Raw genomic sequence first — 18,252 nt, 5'->3', positions numbered from 1 at the left:
CTCCGCCACAGTCCCGTGCTTATGAACAGTTGCTCGGCCGTATTGATAGATGTAATCACCATCGCCGAATTACTCTTCGACAGTGGGAAGCAACAAGGTGCTTAAAACATCAATGTAGTCCTGTAATGTGATAGTGCTACTCAAAACAACGGGTGCAAGCTCCCTCCATCAAAAACAAGACCACACCATAACACTACAGCCTCCGAATTTTACTGTTGGCACTACACATGGTGGCAGATGACGTTCACCGGACATTCAAAATACCCCCACCCGCCATCGGATCGGCACATTCTGTGCCGTGATTCGTCACTCCACACAACGTTTTTCCTCTGTTCAGTCGTCCAATGTTTACGCTCCTTACGCCAAGTGAGGCGTCGTTTGGCATTTATCGGCGTAATTTGTGGCTTATGAGCAGCCGCTCGACCATGAAATCCAAGTTTTCTCATCTTCCGCCTAATTGTCATCAGTGGACTCTGATGCAGTTTGGAATTCCTGTATGATGGTCTGAATATATGTCCGCCTATCACACATTACGACCTTCTTCAACTGTCGGCGGTCTCTGTCAGTCAACAGACGAGGCCGGCCTGTGCGCTTTTGTGCTGTACGCGTCCCTTCACGTTTCATTATCACATCGGAAACAGTGGACCTAGGGATGTTTAGGAGAGTGGAAATTTCGCGTACAAACGTATGACGCAAGGGACATCAAATCACCTGACCACGGTCGAAGTTCGTATGTTTTTGGGAGTGTCCGGATACTTTTGATCACATAGTATATACACTCCTGGAAATTGAAATAAGAACACCGTGAATTCATTGTCCCAGGAAGGGGAAACTTTATTGACAGATTCCTGGGGTCAGATACATCACATGATCACACTGACAGAACCACAGGCGCATAGACACAGGCAACAGAGCATGTACAATGTCGGCACTAGTACAGTGTATATCCACCTTTCGCAGCAATGCAGGCTGCTATTCTCCCAGGGAGACGATCGTAGAGATGCTGGATGTAGTCCTGTGGAACGGCTTTCCATTCCATTTCCACCTGGCGCCTCAGTTGGACCAGCGTTCGTGCTGGACGTGCAGACCGCGTGAGACGACGCTTCATCCAGTCCCAAACATGCTCTATGGGGGACAGATCCGGAGATCTTGCTGGCCAGGGTAGTTGACTTACACCTTCTAGAGCACGTTGGGTGGCACGGGATACATGCGGACGTGCATTGTCCTGTTGGAACAGCAAGTTCCCTTGCCGGTCTAGGAATGGTAGAACGATGGGTTCGATGACGGTTTGGATGTACCGTGCACTATTCAGTGTCCTCTCGACGATCACCAGAGGTGTACGGCTAGTGTAGGAGATCGCTCCCCACACCATGATGCCGGGTGTTTGCACTGTGTGTCTAGGTCGTATGCAGTCCTGATTGTGGCGCTCACCTGCACGGCTCCAAACACGCATACGACCATCATTGGCACCAAGGCAGAAGCGACTCTCATCGCTGAAGACGACACGTCTCCATTCGTCCCTCCATTCACGCCTGTCGCGACACCACTGGAGGCGGGCTGCACGATGTTAGGGCGTGAGCGGAAGATGGCCTAACGGTGTGCGGGACCGTAGCCCAGCTTGATGGAGACGGTTGCGAATGGTCCTCGCCGATACCGCAGGAGCAACAGTGTCGCTAATTTGCTGGGAAGTGGCGGTGCGGTCCCCTACGGCACTGCGTAGGATCCTACGGTCTTGGCGTGCATCCGTGCGTCGCTGCGGTCCGGTCCCAGGTCGACGGGCACGTGCACCTTCCGCCGACCACTGGCGACAACATCGATGTACTGTGGAGACCTCACGCCCCACGTGTTGAGCAATTCGGCGGTACGTCCACCCGGCCTCCCGCTAGCCTACTGTACGCCCTCGCTCAAAGTACGTCAACTGCACATACGGTTCACGTCCACGCTGTCGCGGCATGCTACCAGTGTTAAAGACTGCGATGGAGCTCCGTATGCCACGGCAAACTGGCTGACACTGACGGCGGCGGTGCACAAATGCTGCGCAGTTAGCGCCATTCGACGGCCAACACCGCGGTTCCTGGTGTGTCCGCTGTGCCGTGCGTGTGATCATTGCTTGTACAGCCCTCTCGCAGTGTCCGGAGCAAGTATGGTGGGTCTGACACACCGGTGTCAATGTGTTCTTTTTTCCATTTCCAGGAGTGTATATAGCCATATCTTGGACCGTAGACATTAGAAATTTATGCATGTTTCTTCTACTAGTTCCTGAAAAAACGGTCTTAAAAAGGGTCTTAACAGATGGACAAAGCGATCTTATTGGGGCTCCGTTTATACCAATTATGGTTCAGAGTTCTAAAAATGAGAAATGAAACTTTTTATGTGGGTATCGGTACATTTCTAATGTTGAACGAGATATGCCTCCGGGAAAATGTAATTCCATCAGATGAATAGAAAAAATTAGTTTTTGAGCGCAGTTGCATGAGTAAGACTAAAAAGAAGTATATTCATTAATGTACCACTAATCATGAACAGAGGGCCTGTAAAATTACTCGTTCCACGCATTTCGACAAAAGAATGGTTCAAATGATTTATAGAGTATGTGTGCAACTAAGTAACTTTAACAGCAGACGAAAAATAAAGTTGACAGTAAAAAAGGGGAAAAAGCTAATCAGTTTGTCTGCTTTTCGTGACAGTGTGTAAGACATCACAATATACGCCATATGGGTCATTTTCTGATAAAAGATTTTCGGCAGGGGCCGAATAAGCTTCCTAAGGGAGAACGTTGATGAAATTGGCCAAAACTATCAATTTTCGATTTAGTTTTTACTTGTTAGTACAACTCGTGTACAGTAAGTTCCAGAAGTTTCAATGTTGAAATCGCATCCAAAGTAACTGAAAATTAATTATAAGTGTGACGCGGCCTCCCTTCCACGCCCAAGTTTAGAAGCAGCACTTCAGTACCAGCTCAGTGAACAACGATTCTGTGTGTTACTTTCAACCAAACGTTTGCGGGATACATCGAGAAGGCCGTGATACATGCTCTTTGGCTTTATAGATCACCTTTGACTCTCTTCCGTATGCTATGAACAATAACAAACTAGCTGAATCGTTTATGACGAAGCAATTCTTTTTTTGCCTTGACGGAGATTTATACAAGTGTTCGATTCTTTCTTCATTCAGTTATGGCACGTTCACAAAGTGTGTATAAAAAAACTGGATAAACTGCGTTTGAATAAGTTAGTGAATGGAAGACGAGAGAAACGACGACAAACGAGCAGTGAGGCTACGTCTCTGCAGCTGAAAAGTCAATTGAAGACCTGGTAAAGGAAAGAAGACAGACAACAAGAAACCAGAAGAGAAGCCTTGATGGGAAAGACGACCCAGAGTACAAATGTGGTGCCTTCTGAAGAACTGACATAAGGAAAAAAAGTTAGGTTGAACTTTAAATTGCGCTTCCTGAAAAGTTTGTTTTTTAAAGTTTGTGTACCATTTCCTCAAATTCTATGAATGCTAGAATAATGAAGTTTCGTACATATATTTCTGGAAACCTAATAAACATCTCAAGAGCAAATTTTGAGATTCCGATAGCAAGCTGAGATATGGGGCAAAGTGCTTGGAATTTTGTACGAATTTAAAATTGTACTTGTGGAATTATAATTAAAAAATTATGAAAATTCTCCTGTTTGACCTATTCCGAAAACCTCATGAGAGAAACTTACAACATATAAAGAGATGAAACGGAGAAAGTTTTGTAGAAATCTCGTGAATACGTTCTGAGGAAAAGGAACATACATCATTTTTTGAAAATAGAAGTTCAAATTTCATTTACAAAAAGTTGACTGTAGATAAACAAAGGATTTTATACGTAAATGTGCTACTTTCATGTAAAGCGTGGTACAAAATTTTGTTGCCATATATCGAAAACTGTGGATTTTATAAAACAGTGTTGTTTTTCATCAACGTCCCCACTTAATCTGCAACTCCTCTCATGTCTGGATTACCTAGTTTCCAGAGCTCTGCCTGACCAACACATATGCTACAATTATGAAATTTTGTACACATATTTCTGTAAACCTAATAAACGTCTCAAGTGCTTGCATGCGATTTTGCACACACGACTCTGTGACAGAAATTGCAATTTGTCTTTACTGCTGAATAATAATTTTTACATACCGTTCGTATTATGGAACGCAGGTCTGTGGTTGAGAAACGATCATTTCTTTTGCGAGGTTATCTGAAAATTTGCCAACGTATGTACCAAATTTTATCAATATTAACCGATTTCTGTTGGTCAGTGTACAGAACTGGTTTAATTCTACGTATTTATTTTATTCGTGCAATAACATCAAGCACAGCAGAGCTATACCTATTGCAGAAAATTGTAATTTCAAATGTCCGTATTTCGGTTTTTACAACAGTTTTATTTCATTTCACTAACAGAAAACGCACAAACCCAGCCCTCCGTACATTTTTGACATTCAAACTAGTGCACGTCCGCACTACCACAATGTAATTTTGAATATCATTTTGCTGCCTCTGTAATCATTTCAGAGTAAGAAAAACTTACTGATGCCATTTCAAGGCACTTGAGTCTCGGCATACAACTTTTATTATTAAAACATATCTACAGGGAATCAAAAACTGTCTGAAACACTTATAAAGGTGTTGCAGGGCAGGTAGCGCTGCGAAACAATTGCCAAGAAAAGAAAATGCCATACGCTGGGCCGTTACGAGTTATTTACTATTGATGTTAGCGTAGCAGATCGTCGCGCGCAAAAATTCGAGCACTTGGACCCATTGCTGTAATCCACAGACATCTGTGAGTCCGTGGGTGGAATTGTTCTAATATTCATTACCGGTCAAAATTTGCCTTTTCCGGAAGTGACAAATTTAGGCTAAGTGAGGGAAAGACTGCGTTTGTTCGGTTTGAGTTTGAGGAAATCAAACACTGTCTCTGGGGAGCTGCTTGAAATTTTGCGCGTGCTGACCTTCAGTACTAAACAACTCGGAAGCAGCACAAAGCGCAGAATTCTTTTTTCTTAAGAATTATTTTTCAGCACAACTTCACCTGCAACACCCTTAGCAGCTTATCAAACTGTTTCCGACAACTCTGTATATGTTTCTGAGCGCTTTGTAGGAACGACAGTGCAATGGCGCCCAATATCTGACCTAACTAAACCTACCTATAATTCAGTACAACGTCAGGTCTGTGGGTGTCTCCCACATCAGCAACTCTCCAAATCAGTGCATTAATCTGTCCCACATGGTGGCTCACACTGTGACAAGTAAGGACGAGAAACGGAGTTTGCTCCAAGTGTAAGATTTGCGACAACATTGCAGGTCTCGAACATCGTAAGATAGTACGTGTGCATTTAACACATGGTCTCATAAAGAAAGTAAAAGAGAGAGAGAGAGAGAGATTTTCAAGAGAGTTTGTGGGACCATTGCTTTCTTCTTCTTTAGTGTTCAACCCTAAGGCTGGTTTGCAGTAATACACCATCTCCTCTTCTGCTTGCCTCCCTCTCCATTTCTATAGATGTACCATATCCCATATCTGCTGCATGTATGACATCCTTGGTTGTTTCCGGCCATTTCTTCCCTCGATAGCTCTTCCTGCTACTATTTCAACGATGTTGTTATGCCTTAAAATGTGCGTTTTTCACTTCTTCTTTGGATGTGTCCCAGAGGGTCATCTGTCCTTTTTTCTCTTCTCAGCACCTTTTCATTGGTAACTTAATTTCTCCAGCAGATCTTTATCATCTTTCCGTAGCACCAAATTCTCAGGGCTTCTAGCCGCCTTGTCTCTTGTTTCCGATTTTTCAAGTTTCAAACCAGCACGTAGCCACACTCACGCTAAATACTTTCATTATCAATTGAAACAAGCGTTCAGTTCAAAGTGCTGTGGAATGTGGGAAAAAAACACAAATTGGCATTCATAAGAAGAAGAACAACACCAAAAATGCAACAGGAGCGTAATACGTAAGAAATTGTCCACGCAACCTGCCATTAATGATGCAGAAAATAAAGGCGAAACGCGTATGGCACTAAAACTGTGTTTTATTCAGTTGCTGTCAGACAGTCCATAAGCAAAAATTATCAATATACTATAACTTTCATTATCCATCTCCTTACTTACATGTCATTGTTCCTGGTCCGCTTTCTTTCCGGATTCTGCCTTGCCTTGTGATCCTGCTTCCGAAATAGGTAAATTCCTCTATCATTTCTAAATGTTCTTTCCCAAATCTTATTCTTAGAGGTTCATATACATTCAGTAATAAATTCTATCGCTTTAGTTTTTCAAAAAAATGGTTCAAGTGGCTCTGAGCACTATGGGACTCAACTGCTGTGGTCATTAGTCCCCTCGAACTTAGAACTACTTAAACCTAACTAACCTAAGGACATCACACATATCCATGCCCGAGGCAGGATTCAAACCTGCGACCGTAGCAGTCGCACGGTTCCGGACTGCGCGCCTAGAACCGCGAGACCACCGCGGCCGGCGCTTCAGGGTCAACTCAGCAGACTACACCACGCTTTAATGTTTCCACTGTTTTTTCTCATACTATACTGGTTACAAAGAAGCCTTTCCAACGTGCTGAGGACATTTCTATATCCTCCTTCGTGTCCATGACCACAACAATATTATCTGTGTAAGGCAGCATTCGTATCTTCTGCCCATTAATTTTGATCCTCACTTCAGTAGTTTCGCGAACATAGTCCGTAGCGTCTTGGACGTAAGTAGAGAAGAGAGTGCACATCTTTGTCTCATACCCTTTCTAATTTTCGCTTCTTACTCCTGTCGAAAATTCCTACTCTCACCCACGTGGTTCTTGAAGGAGCTGAGTATCACCCACACGTCTTTGTAATTTAGACTTGCTTTCTTCAGCACTCTGGGCATCCCTTGGCAGACAACATTATCAGATTCCTTTTCCAGCAGTGAAACTTCGTATTTCACACAGGTGAAACACTAGCTCTGCGAAGTTTGAGAAGAGAGTGGGCACGTCGTGAGCTATCGGAAAGCAGCACACTGAGGGTTAAATAAAGGGATCGGTCGATTGCCCCCACATGGAGGGGCCCACGTGAATAAGTTACCAGCTGGCGGCGCGCGAATCAATACCGCTAACGACGCCTCACTCTGCCTGCCTTGGCGAGAGCTCTCGCTCTCGCTCTCTCTCTCTCTCTCCCCCCCCCCCCCTTCACACATACACACGCCTTTAACGGAATTCCATTCATGCTCTCACACTGAGAGGAGACAACAAGAGAAGCTGCAGTGCAAGTGTGTGCTGCTCGCTACTGGGGTGGCAATAGTTCGCTCGCATTCCACCTTCTTGGAACACAGACACGGGAAGTGTGGTGTGCGTACTGTAAGACCTTCGGTAAACACACCATCAGATTATTTGACTTGTCGCTCTAACGAAGTAGGCGAGCGTCAGTAATATGTCTCGTGGTCTTATCGTGGCGTGTTTATCTTCTACCGTTAGGTCAGACGATAGAAATGCCACTTGAACGCTTAGAGTAGCAGTTTGACAGTGACCAACTTTAAACAGAACTTGATTAATTTTCCAACACATTTATTAAAATAATAACAATCATAAACCTTACTTAACTTGTTTCTGGATGCTATTTAGAATTGACAATCTGAAGTTCCTTTGGTCTTGGTACATTAATCTTATTCTCGCATATCTCTGATACTTGACAAAGTGTCTATTCATTTATCTTCATGGCTATATACAGGAATACGGTAATCTTATTAGGCGCAGACTGAAACTTGACTATAGACTGATGCAGACTAATGCAGACTGACTAATCGGAGATCTCTACACTCATTATAATACCTCGAGCGTTCAGGTATCACTGCGCGAGTGTGATCCGCGAGGAGAAAAGGTTCTATGTTAGCATCGATCTCATTGACTGCGTTAATTATTAATACGCAGATCGGCGGAAGCAGAATTTGGTCCGTCTGTATGGCAGCGCCACCTCGTAGTGCGGAGACGGACGAGCGCTCTGCCTGCGCTGTTGTGCTTGGCGGGGCGCGCTCTAGTGGGAAAGTTGTATACGCGCTGACTACGTGGAAATATGCACAAAACAGGAAGAATAGTCTAGCAATCTATGTCAGTAATTCGTAAGCTACGTTATGATGTGTATGGCGGAGGGTACTTCCCTCCCTTTCCTGTTCCACTGACTAAGGGTCTGCGGGGAGAACGACGTTTGGTAAGCCTCCGTGTGGGCTCTAAACTCTCAAATTTCACCCTGATCGTCCTTTTCTCAAGATATGCCTACGATGAACGATGAAGTATTACGTTGAGTTACATTTTTGTTTTGGGAAAAGTGACTGGGATGTGGTGTACACTTCTTTTTGTTTACTATAGACCAGTGGGTCCCACCCTTTCTTAGACCATTATCCCTGAGTGCAGTTCAGACATTAGCTAGTTCGCCGCCCTCTCCCTCACCCATCTGCCATCTATTGGTCTCTATCCCTCCCTCATATCATCACCAACTTTAGCGACTTGAAACGTCCCCTTAGAAAAATTAATGAATTACTGTGCTGATAGACACCTTACATTATTTGATTTTCAAACAGCTCAGCAGAACTGAACGTACTCAGACATTTCGCTCTTTGCCTATTCTGACGAACAACTGACACACAATATTTTTAGCGCAACGCAATCTGACTTTCAATAATTCCTACAAAAGTATGGCCCTGACTAACATTAACCTATACCTTTCACAAATCACTTAACTCACAAAAATCTTTGTTACTCGAACTACTGCAATACAGCGAGGGCCACTACTGCCAGTTAAATAAACGATTCAAATTACTGAAGGAACTAACTACTGATAGGCATAGTTAGCAAATGAAAGATTTTGATAGAGAAAAAACAATGTATTTACCTTAATAGTGTTTAAAAGTCATAATATACATATAGCAGTTCATGACATCCAGACTTACAAATTTACTGTCTCTGATGGACACACGTCCAGATCATCCTCTCTCAAAACTCCGCCATTTCTCTCCCCACATCCACCACTGCTGGCGGGTCACCTCCAACTGCGCAACGCTACTCGCTGTTGACATCAAATTGCCCAACACTACAATGGCGAATATTACAACAATGCCAACCAGCCACAGACTGGACACAGCACAGCCAGTGATTATCATATAGAACGCTACGTGGCGTTACCAGCATAAAAACCTAAACAGCCAACTTACAGACTAAGTAAACGGCAGAATGAAAGACTTTTCTTGGCACGCTTTTATTTTTAAAATGATGAAAGATGAATGATATATGAACTATGTACAGCGTTAATTCAGCCCTTATGTAGCCACTGCTGTGTCGTGCTGTCAGTTAATTCATTCAACTGTCTAGAAGCGAGTAATGAAGGAATTTCTGGACTTCTGCAGTTACATCTACAAATTCGAGAAGCCATTTTCTTGAGATATTTAGCATCTGTTACGTATACGTCTCAATTTTGTCATCAACGATGTTCAGGACAAAGTACAAAATGTGTGTGACGCATCTGGCCCAATGTTCTTTCCATGATGTAAATACACTTTGGTAAAATTCTGGGGATTCACTTTCACACCATCGCTTGTCACAGGAAATAAGGTCTTTCTCACTATCAAATGTCTTACCGCGCAGATTGGCCTTCAGACGATCAAAGAGGTAAAAATCAGACGAAGCCAAATCCAGACTATAGGGAGGATCAGGAACAATTTTCCAACCCATTTTCCTGATTTTCTCCTGCGTCATAAAGGCTGTATGGGGTTTGGCATTGTCGTGGTGTAGTCTGCTGAGTTGACCCTGAAGCGCCGGCCGCTGTGGCCGAGCGGTTCTAGGCTCGCAGTCCGGAACCGCAGGACTGTTACGGTCGCAGGTTCGAATCCTGCCTCGGGCATGGATGTGTGTGATGTCCTTAGGTTAGTTAGGTTTAAGTAGTTCTAAGTTCTAGGGGACTGATGACCACAGCAGTTAAGTCCCATAGTGCTCAGAGCCATTTTGACCCTGAAGCTGTGATCTGTGGGTCTTGATGGCACGTCGCAGCTTGTCCAGTGACCAACAGTAACGGTCCGGGTTAATTGTGCGGCCAGGTTCCAAAAAGTCAATGAAAATGACACCACACTGATCCCAGAAGAAGGAGGCCATCGGCTTTCGGCCTGCTGTTCGTGAAAGTCATAGTTTCTTCTTACGAGGGGAACCTGGATGACGCCACTCCATGGACTGGGTTTTACTATCAGGTTCGGACAGAAACAACCATGTTTCGTCCTGGGTAATGACGCCGTCGAAACACTGTTTCCACTCTTCAGTAACGATCTTCATCAGACCTAGCACACATTCTTCGCCGGCCGGAGTGCCGAGCTGTTCTAGGCGCTACAGTCTGGAACGGCGCGACCGCTACGGTCGCAGGTTCGAATCCTGCCTCGGGCATGGATGTGTGTGATGTCCTTAGTTTAATTAGGTTTAAGTAGTTCTAAGTTGTAGAGGACTGATGACCTCATAAGTTAAGTCCCGTAGTGCTTAGAGTCATTTGAACCATTTTGAACACATTCTTCCTCATCGTTTTCATTTCTCTTTTCAATAACCTAGGCACCCAATGTGCAGAGATTTTTCTGTACCCTAGTGACTGTAACAGTGATACCACACTACCCAATGTCAAACGAGTCGTTTTAGCAAGCTGTCGTGTCCTTACACGTCTGTCATTTTGGACGATTTGGTCAATGGTGTCCTTATTCACATCACTCACTGTTGTCGATGGTCTACTGCATCTTGGTTTGTCCAGTTGAAAGAAATCACCTTCTTTATACCTCTGCAACCACTCCTGGATACTGCTACGATCCACTGTGTCCCCCACATTAACAGGGTGCAGCTACCTGTGGATCGATGTGGCAGAGTCATCGCCGGTCTTGAAGAGGAACTCCTTCACCGACCGTTGTCGCAACCTGACATCTCCTTCACAGTCCATTATGGCTCACCTGTAAATAAACTAAAATACTTTTATATACCAACTTACAGATAAATCCTCCAAGTATGACCACAAAAAATTTCACTCTCCTCCTGCAAAAATTAAAAGAATTAGATATGACTGTGCAAAACTTTTTGAACGCCCTTTGTATTATGACGACATAAATCTTGGGTGAGCAGGTTGGTATGAGTGTGCACCTGGTGATGGCAATGTGGTGGATTGCCGAAATATTGTGTCCTATATACACTCACACCAGGCTGTTCACCCTAGATTTATTTCGTCATAAAATACGCCTGGAGAAATTGAAGAATCACGCCCTATGTATTTTTTATTCGTTTGTTATCTGATATCGATATCGATATCGATATCAATAACAGGCAAGCATCGTCGACAATCTCGATCCTGGAATGGATGAACTGTCTGTATGTCTGTACACAACTAGGTTTGTGCGGAACCCTCGGTGCTCGAATCGTATTCGTACTTATCCAAGTTTTTGTGTTACGTAGCACGAGATTCCAGTGTTAGGACCTTTACGGACACGCCTCTTTTCTCACTCAGAAGGCGCGGCACATCTCCCTCCCTCCACCCTCCCACCTTACTAAACCTAAAACTAAACTCTAGCCGAACAGGCTTCGGAAGGTACAACGGTCCCGACCGAACGCCGTGTCATCTTCAGCCGATACGCGTCACTGAATGCGGATATGGAGGGGCATGCGGTCAGCACACCTCTCTCCCGACCGTTGTCAGTTTTTACGATCGGAGCCGCCACTTGTCATTCAAATAGCTCTTCAATTGGTCTCACAAGGGCTGGGTGCTCCCCGTTTGCCAACAGTGTTTGACATCCTCGGACGGTGACCCATCCAAGTGCTAGCCAAACCCGACAGCGCTTAACTTCGGTCTTCTGACGGGAACCGGTGTTACCGCTTTGGTAAGGCCGTTGCCCTTTCCCTCCCCCCCCCCCCCCTCACCAGCATGTATATTAAATCAGTCACTATTTCTGTAGCAACTTCTTTGTTCCCTTAAGCACCTGTGCGCTGTAATAGCCAGAATTTAAGCTACAGGCATACAGCAAAAAGTGACTCACGGGGGAAGTGGACTTTCTCCCTTTTTCCCCTCTGTTGTCTTCAGTTTACAAGCTCGCACCTCGTAAGTCCGTTTGTCTCCCATCTTTCATCTCTCCTTCCATAGCGCACTACACAGCATCGGTTCGAGATACATGGCCGTCTCCTGCGGTGATCCATTCTGTCTGCAAAAATTTTGCGGCCTCCTCCTGTGCATCCCGTGTCCTGTTGGCGGCTCGCCGCTATTTATACCAGAGTTCGATTCCCGGCGACGGCCACGCCCTTCGTTCCGCGTTCCCTTTTTATGCTCCTCCCGCCAGCGTTCCCCAAAACGTCCACCCTTTCGGTGTTTCCAGTAAACGAGTTACGCTTTTCGAGGCGTGTTACTGCATTGTTTTCCTGACGCGAAGCGCCGCTCAACTTCAGACTCTCGTCCCCGTTTACTGCATCAGTTCGACCAAATTAAGTCAAATAAACGAAAGCAGTGAAAGGAAAAAATAAAATAAAAATAAAAATCTATAATATGAAACTGTATCAGTCAAAACGGTTGAGAAATTCAGACCAACCAAAAAACATAATGTATGCTTCAAGCGCGGAGGTCTCCGTAGACAACCAGATGATTAACGGGACTGCTCGCACTGAGCAGGTTGTTTCTGTCCCTGTTTGACACCACTCATTATTATCAAGTCTACTTCAGAATCTTCTCCACAACATTCTTACTTTAGTAGTTGACGTTTATCAGCACCGCTAGCCTTGCACTCATTACTGCAAATGTGAATATCTGATTCCTAGTTAATGTCAGGCTAAAAAAAATTGTTCAAATGGCTCTGAGCACTATGGGACTCAACATCTGAGGTCATCAGTCTCCTAGAACGTAGAACTACTTAAACCTAACTAACCTAAGGACATCACACACATCCATTTTAGAGGCAGGATTCGAACCTGCGACGGTAGCGATCGCGCAGGTCCAGACTGTAGCGCCTAGAACCGCTCGGCCACACCGGCCGGCTGTCAGGCTAATCTGGAACTAGAATGTACGAAACTTTGTCCAGACTGTAAATACTTTTTCTATTTTTCTTGTTTTGGGCATTGAATATCGCGTCAATTAAGGCCAGTGTGGTTTCTTCTGGTCTTTATCTTTGTCCACCTTCTTCGCTGTACCGTCCCTGGTGTTTTCGTCCTGGGTCTAATTCCGTTGCGGAAACTCACGACACCCAGATTTATTTTGATATCAGTGTCACCATGTAGTAAATCTGTTTCCTGCATTGCCATTTCTTCCAAAACCCTTTTCTCTTTGACAAGTTTGTTTGTGTGGCCATCCTCCGGAGCAAGCATATAAATACTTGTTTTGTAAATAAAACTGCCTTTTCCTGCTGCTAGTTACTTTATGTATCCCATACGCGTTTCGCCTTCTCCTGTTCTAAGGCATCATCAGTGGGATCTATAAAGATACAGTTTTGTTAGTTTTAGATTATTAAACAGTTCATTTCGCGAATTTTTTGTAAAAAAAAGTAATTACGTACGATTTGCTGATCTGCGTTTCCTCACATCTGGTCTGGAGGTCACTCTACCACTTTTATCACTGCCATAAAATTACATATTTGTGTTCTCGCCTTCCACACACTGTTCACCATGTTTATCACTCTTTTTTGTGGTGGACTGTTGTTCTTTTGTCACTCGATACAACTACTGCGTCGTATACTGTTTTTCACAATGTAAATAGTGCGACTCAATTGCTTGTGTCATCTTCTTTGATATGTTTACGTATTTTTTGCCAACCTAACGATATTCGAGACTAACTTCTGTTTATGATGTTTATACCGTGTGTGTGAGAGAGGGGGATAGAGTCGACGAGATTTTTTTTTTTTTTTTTTTGGGGGGGGGGGGGGGGGGGTGAGTGGGCGGATGTACTAGATGCCGGCGAGTGGTTGAAAACTTTGGTGACGGCTGATTTGACTTTTCGTTACAATATTCTGTGGAGGGGTTCATGGATGAGTGAGTGTAAAGATGTAGGGTTCTATTATTATTATATTGCACGGTATTATTATAGTAATACTTTTTGCGAACGTTATTCTATTATTTTATCTATTAGTGTAAATAATGAATTGCTTGGCATGTGTACTTGGTCATTCAACAGGATTTTCCACCCTGCTTTTGTTTTCTGTATGTGGTAATTTTCTTGCATGGTTAGGAGGTGTTTTTATTGTTGATTGTAATTATTTTCATGTCAGCTTCTCTGGTGGTTGGTTTGTGGTCATTTTCTCTTAAGTGTTCTGCAAATGTGGACTGGTTTGTTCCATATTTCCAGGCTCTCATGTGTTCTTTGTATCTGACATCAAATGTTCTACCTGTTTGTCCTATGTATGTGCCTTCACAAGTGTTACACTGGGGCTGATATATACCTGCTTCCTGGTACACGTGTCTGTATTTTTTTGTCAGTTTTCGGGTGTATTTTCTTATAGAATTGTCTGTTGTGTATCCTATGTTTATTCCCTGTCTTTTGAAAATGTTGGTGATTTTATGGTTGAGTTAGTGTTTGTATATCATTGTGTACCATCTCGTGTTTTCATTTATCTTCCTCTGATTATCCTGTGTTTTCTTTTTGATCCAGAATGTTAAATCCTGCTTAGTCGTCAAATGTGGGGTGTCTAGGAAACCTGCTTTCTATTATCGCTAGACAAACAATTCAAATATATCGTATTAATGAGTTTTATTACGGAAAGTAAGTGATATTACTTTGAGAATTACACAGATGTGTGACAGGCAAAGGGCAACATCCGAAATGAACAAGCTTGTACAGTATAACAGTTCCAAGTTTGAGCTGCATAGAATGTACGAGCAAAGTAATGAGCTTTGACGCTTCTAAGCATGTCGCTAGTTTTCAGGCTTCTCTTCGACTGGGCTGCGGTCAGTCGGGCGCGGCACTTGCGTCCTCTTCGCATAGAGGCCGTTGCTGTTGCGTTGTCGTCTTGGACAGAGATCGGTCAGCGAGCGATTGGCTGACGCCTTCTTCACAGCCCTCTCTGCTCTCTCGTTCCCTACTGGCGTGCTGGCGCTTGAGTTTACGTCGCAATACAGAGTACTTTGGTTTCCTTGTTTATAAGGAAGTGGTTTCATTGCCTGCAATGTCAATCTCCTATAGATGACTCTACGTATATGTCCGGTAAAATTCAGATTCTAAGGCAAAATAACATGGTAAGCTATTTCTTTGTACCTCAGAGAACAAACACACGTATCATTTTTGTAATTATATTTATACGCTCCTGGAAATTGAAATAAGAACACCGTGAATTCATTGTCCCAGGAAGGGGAAACTTTATTGACACATTCCTGGGGTCAGATACATCACATGATCACACTGACAGAACCACAGGCACATACACACAGGCAACAGAGCATGCACAAAGTCGGCACTAGTACAGTGTATATCCACCTTTCGCAGCAATTCAGGCTGCTATTCTCCCATGGAGACGATCGTAGAGATCCTGGATGTAGTCCTGTGGAACGGCTTGCCATGCCATTTCCACCTGGCGCCTCACTTGGACCAGCGTTCGTGCTGGACGTGCAGACCGCGTGAGACGACGCTTCATCCAGTCGCAAACATGCTCAATGGGGGACAGATCCGGAGATCTTGCTGGCCAGGGTAGTTGACTTACACCTTCTAGAGCACGTTGGGTGGCACGGGATACATGCGGACGTGCATTGTCCTGTTGGAACAGCAAGTTCCCTTGCCGGTCTAGGAATGGTAGAACGATGGGTTCGATGACGGTTTGGATGTACCGTGCACTATTCAGTGTCCCCTCGACGATCACCAGAGGTGTACGGCCAGTGTAGGAGATCGCTCCCCACACCATGATGCCGGGTGTTGGCCCTGTGTGCCTCGGTCGTATGCAGTCCTGATTGTGGCGCTCACCTGCACGGCGCCAAACACGCATACGACCATCATTGGCACCAAGGCAGAAGCGACTCTCATCGCTGAAGACGACACGTCTCCATTCGTCCCTCCATTCACGCCTGTCGCGACACCACTGGAGGCGGGCTGCACGATGTTGGGGCGTGAGCGGAAGACGGCCTAACGGTGTGCGGGACCGTAGCCCAGCTTCATGGAGACGGTTGCGAATGGTCGTCGCCGATACCCCAGGAGCAACAGTGTCCCTATTTGCTGGGAAGTGGCGGTGCGGTCCCCTACGGCACTGCGTAGGATCCTACAGTCTTGGCGTGCATCCGTGCGTCGCTGCGGTCCGGTCCCAGGTCGACGGGCACGTGCACCTTCCGCCGACCACTGGCGACAACATCGATGTACTGTGGAGACCTCACGCCCCACGTGTTGAGCAATTCGGCGGTACGTCCACCCGGCCTCCCGCATGCCCACTATACGCCCTCGCTCAAAGTCCGTCAACTGCACATACGGTTCACGTCCACGCTGTCGCGGCATGCTACCAGTGTTAAAGACTGCGATGGAACTCCGTATGCCACGGCAAACTGGCTGACACTGACGGCGGCGGTGCACAAATGCTGCGCAGCTAGCGCCATTCGACGGCCAGCACCGCGGTTCCTGGTGTGTCCGCTGTGCCGTGCGTGTGATCATTGCTTGTACAGCCCTCTCGCAGTGTCCGGAGCAGGTATGGTGGGTCTGACACACCGGTGTCAATGTGTTCTTTTTTCCATTTCCAGGAGTGTATGTATCGGACCACGCGGCTGCCACGGTCGCAGGTTCGAATCCTGCCTCGGGCATGGATGTGTGTGATGTCCTTAGGTTAGTTAGGTTTAAGTAGTTCAAAGTCTACGGGGCTGATGACCTCAGATGTTGAGTCCCATATTGCTCAGAGCCATTTGAATCATTTGAACCATATGTATCGGATAAAAGCGAAGCAGTTCTTTACGTGAATACTCTTAAAGTTATTTTTAAAATAAAAATATCTTCATTAACATTCTACATATTTATTCTTCATATATAATCTTTTTATCGGTATGGCGACGAACACACTTTCCCAGAGACATTCCAGTTAACTGAAGCTGTCACTGGCTGCATTACTTCATCACTATCACAGCGAAGTCCTCGAAGGTGTTCCTTAAGTTTTGCAGTTACATGAAAATCGAATAGTGCGAAATTACGATCAGTGGTTCAGAGTGCTGGAAGGTTACGGAGAACAACCGCAGGAAGACTGAAATAGTGGAAATGTACTTCCTAAGAAGGGCAGAATTTTGATAGCTGACAATGCACAAAATAGCCTGTGAAGCAGGATGTGGCAGGACCCGTAAGACTCCCGCCAATACATATGATTTTTAGAAGTCAGCTGCAATATTCCTCGTATGTAATAAAATCCAGGCTGCTGCTGTAGTGGTAATGTATTTATAACCATGGACCCATTTCGGCTGAGTACCATGCTGAGACCGTCTGCGAGGGCTAGAAAACAATTTTTTTGTTTTGTTATAAATTTGGTCAGTCATACATTCGGATATGCATACTTCGTGCTTACGTCCATATACAATCAGTGGTCGCTCTCACTCGATATTGTATTAAAGTATGATGTAGGTTTAGGTCTCTTATGCTGTAAATTGTTTTGACATGTACTCCTGTTCTTAATGATCGTTTCTTGCATTTTTTTATAATTTGATGTTTTATTTTCAGATTTTAGAAACCGACAGTTGTGACAGTTCTTTAAAGATGGTATACGGTTGGAGTTTCTGTGGTGTGTTAATGTAATCGTTTCGGGTTGCACGTACAGTATTTTAAATCAGTTAGTCTGTAGGTCTTTATGTGTTTCTATCCGTTATCTTTGGTTAGGAACAAAAGGAACAACAACTGCAAAACATAAACCTTTCACACAGAATTTTACTGAATGCCTATCCAAAGATAAAAGATAAACACAAATAACTACCGAAAGAAACATCGATTACAAAGACCATACATAGAGCCCGAAGTGATAAAAACAACACACCATAACAAGCGAAACCATACAGTATCTTTGGCCAAGTGTCAAAAGTGTCAGATCTTACAATAAAACGTAAGATTATAAAAATTACAATAAAGAACCATGAACAAGAGGAGCAAACCACAGAAAACTTTACAGCATAACTCCAAAAGCTCAGTACACAGTCAGAGCGACAAGTGACTACATATGAACGTAAGAACGAAATCTGCGTGTACTAAAATATGATTAACCAACATTACAATGAGTAAAAAGAGTTACGTGACCTTCGCAGATGGTCTGAAGATGACACTCCAGTCTAA

At 44.5% G+C, this 18,252-nt stretch overlaps 1 protein-coding gene and 1 pseudogene across 7 annotated transcripts in view; both read right to left on the bottom strand.

The window, feature by feature from the left end:
* Nucleotides 1–18,252, bottom strand: part of LOC126293306 (glutamate-gated chloride channel) — a 1,510,688-nt gene that overhangs the window by 1,091,763 nt on the left and 400,673 nt on the right. The gene's annotated exons all lie outside the window — the stretch shown is intronic.
* On the bottom strand, nt 11,780–11,898 carry LOC126293768 (5S ribosomal RNA; annotated as a pseudogene).

The sequence above is a fragment of the Schistocerca gregaria genome, chromosome 10 (assembly GCF_023897955.1).
Source record: "Schistocerca gregaria isolate iqSchGreg1 chromosome 10, iqSchGreg1.2, whole genome shotgun sequence".
NCBI lineage: Eukaryota > Metazoa > Arthropoda > Insecta > Orthoptera > Acrididae > Schistocerca > Schistocerca gregaria.
The sequence above is the reverse complement of the archived record's forward strand: the minus strand, read 5'-3'. Positions and strand labels throughout refer to the sequence as shown.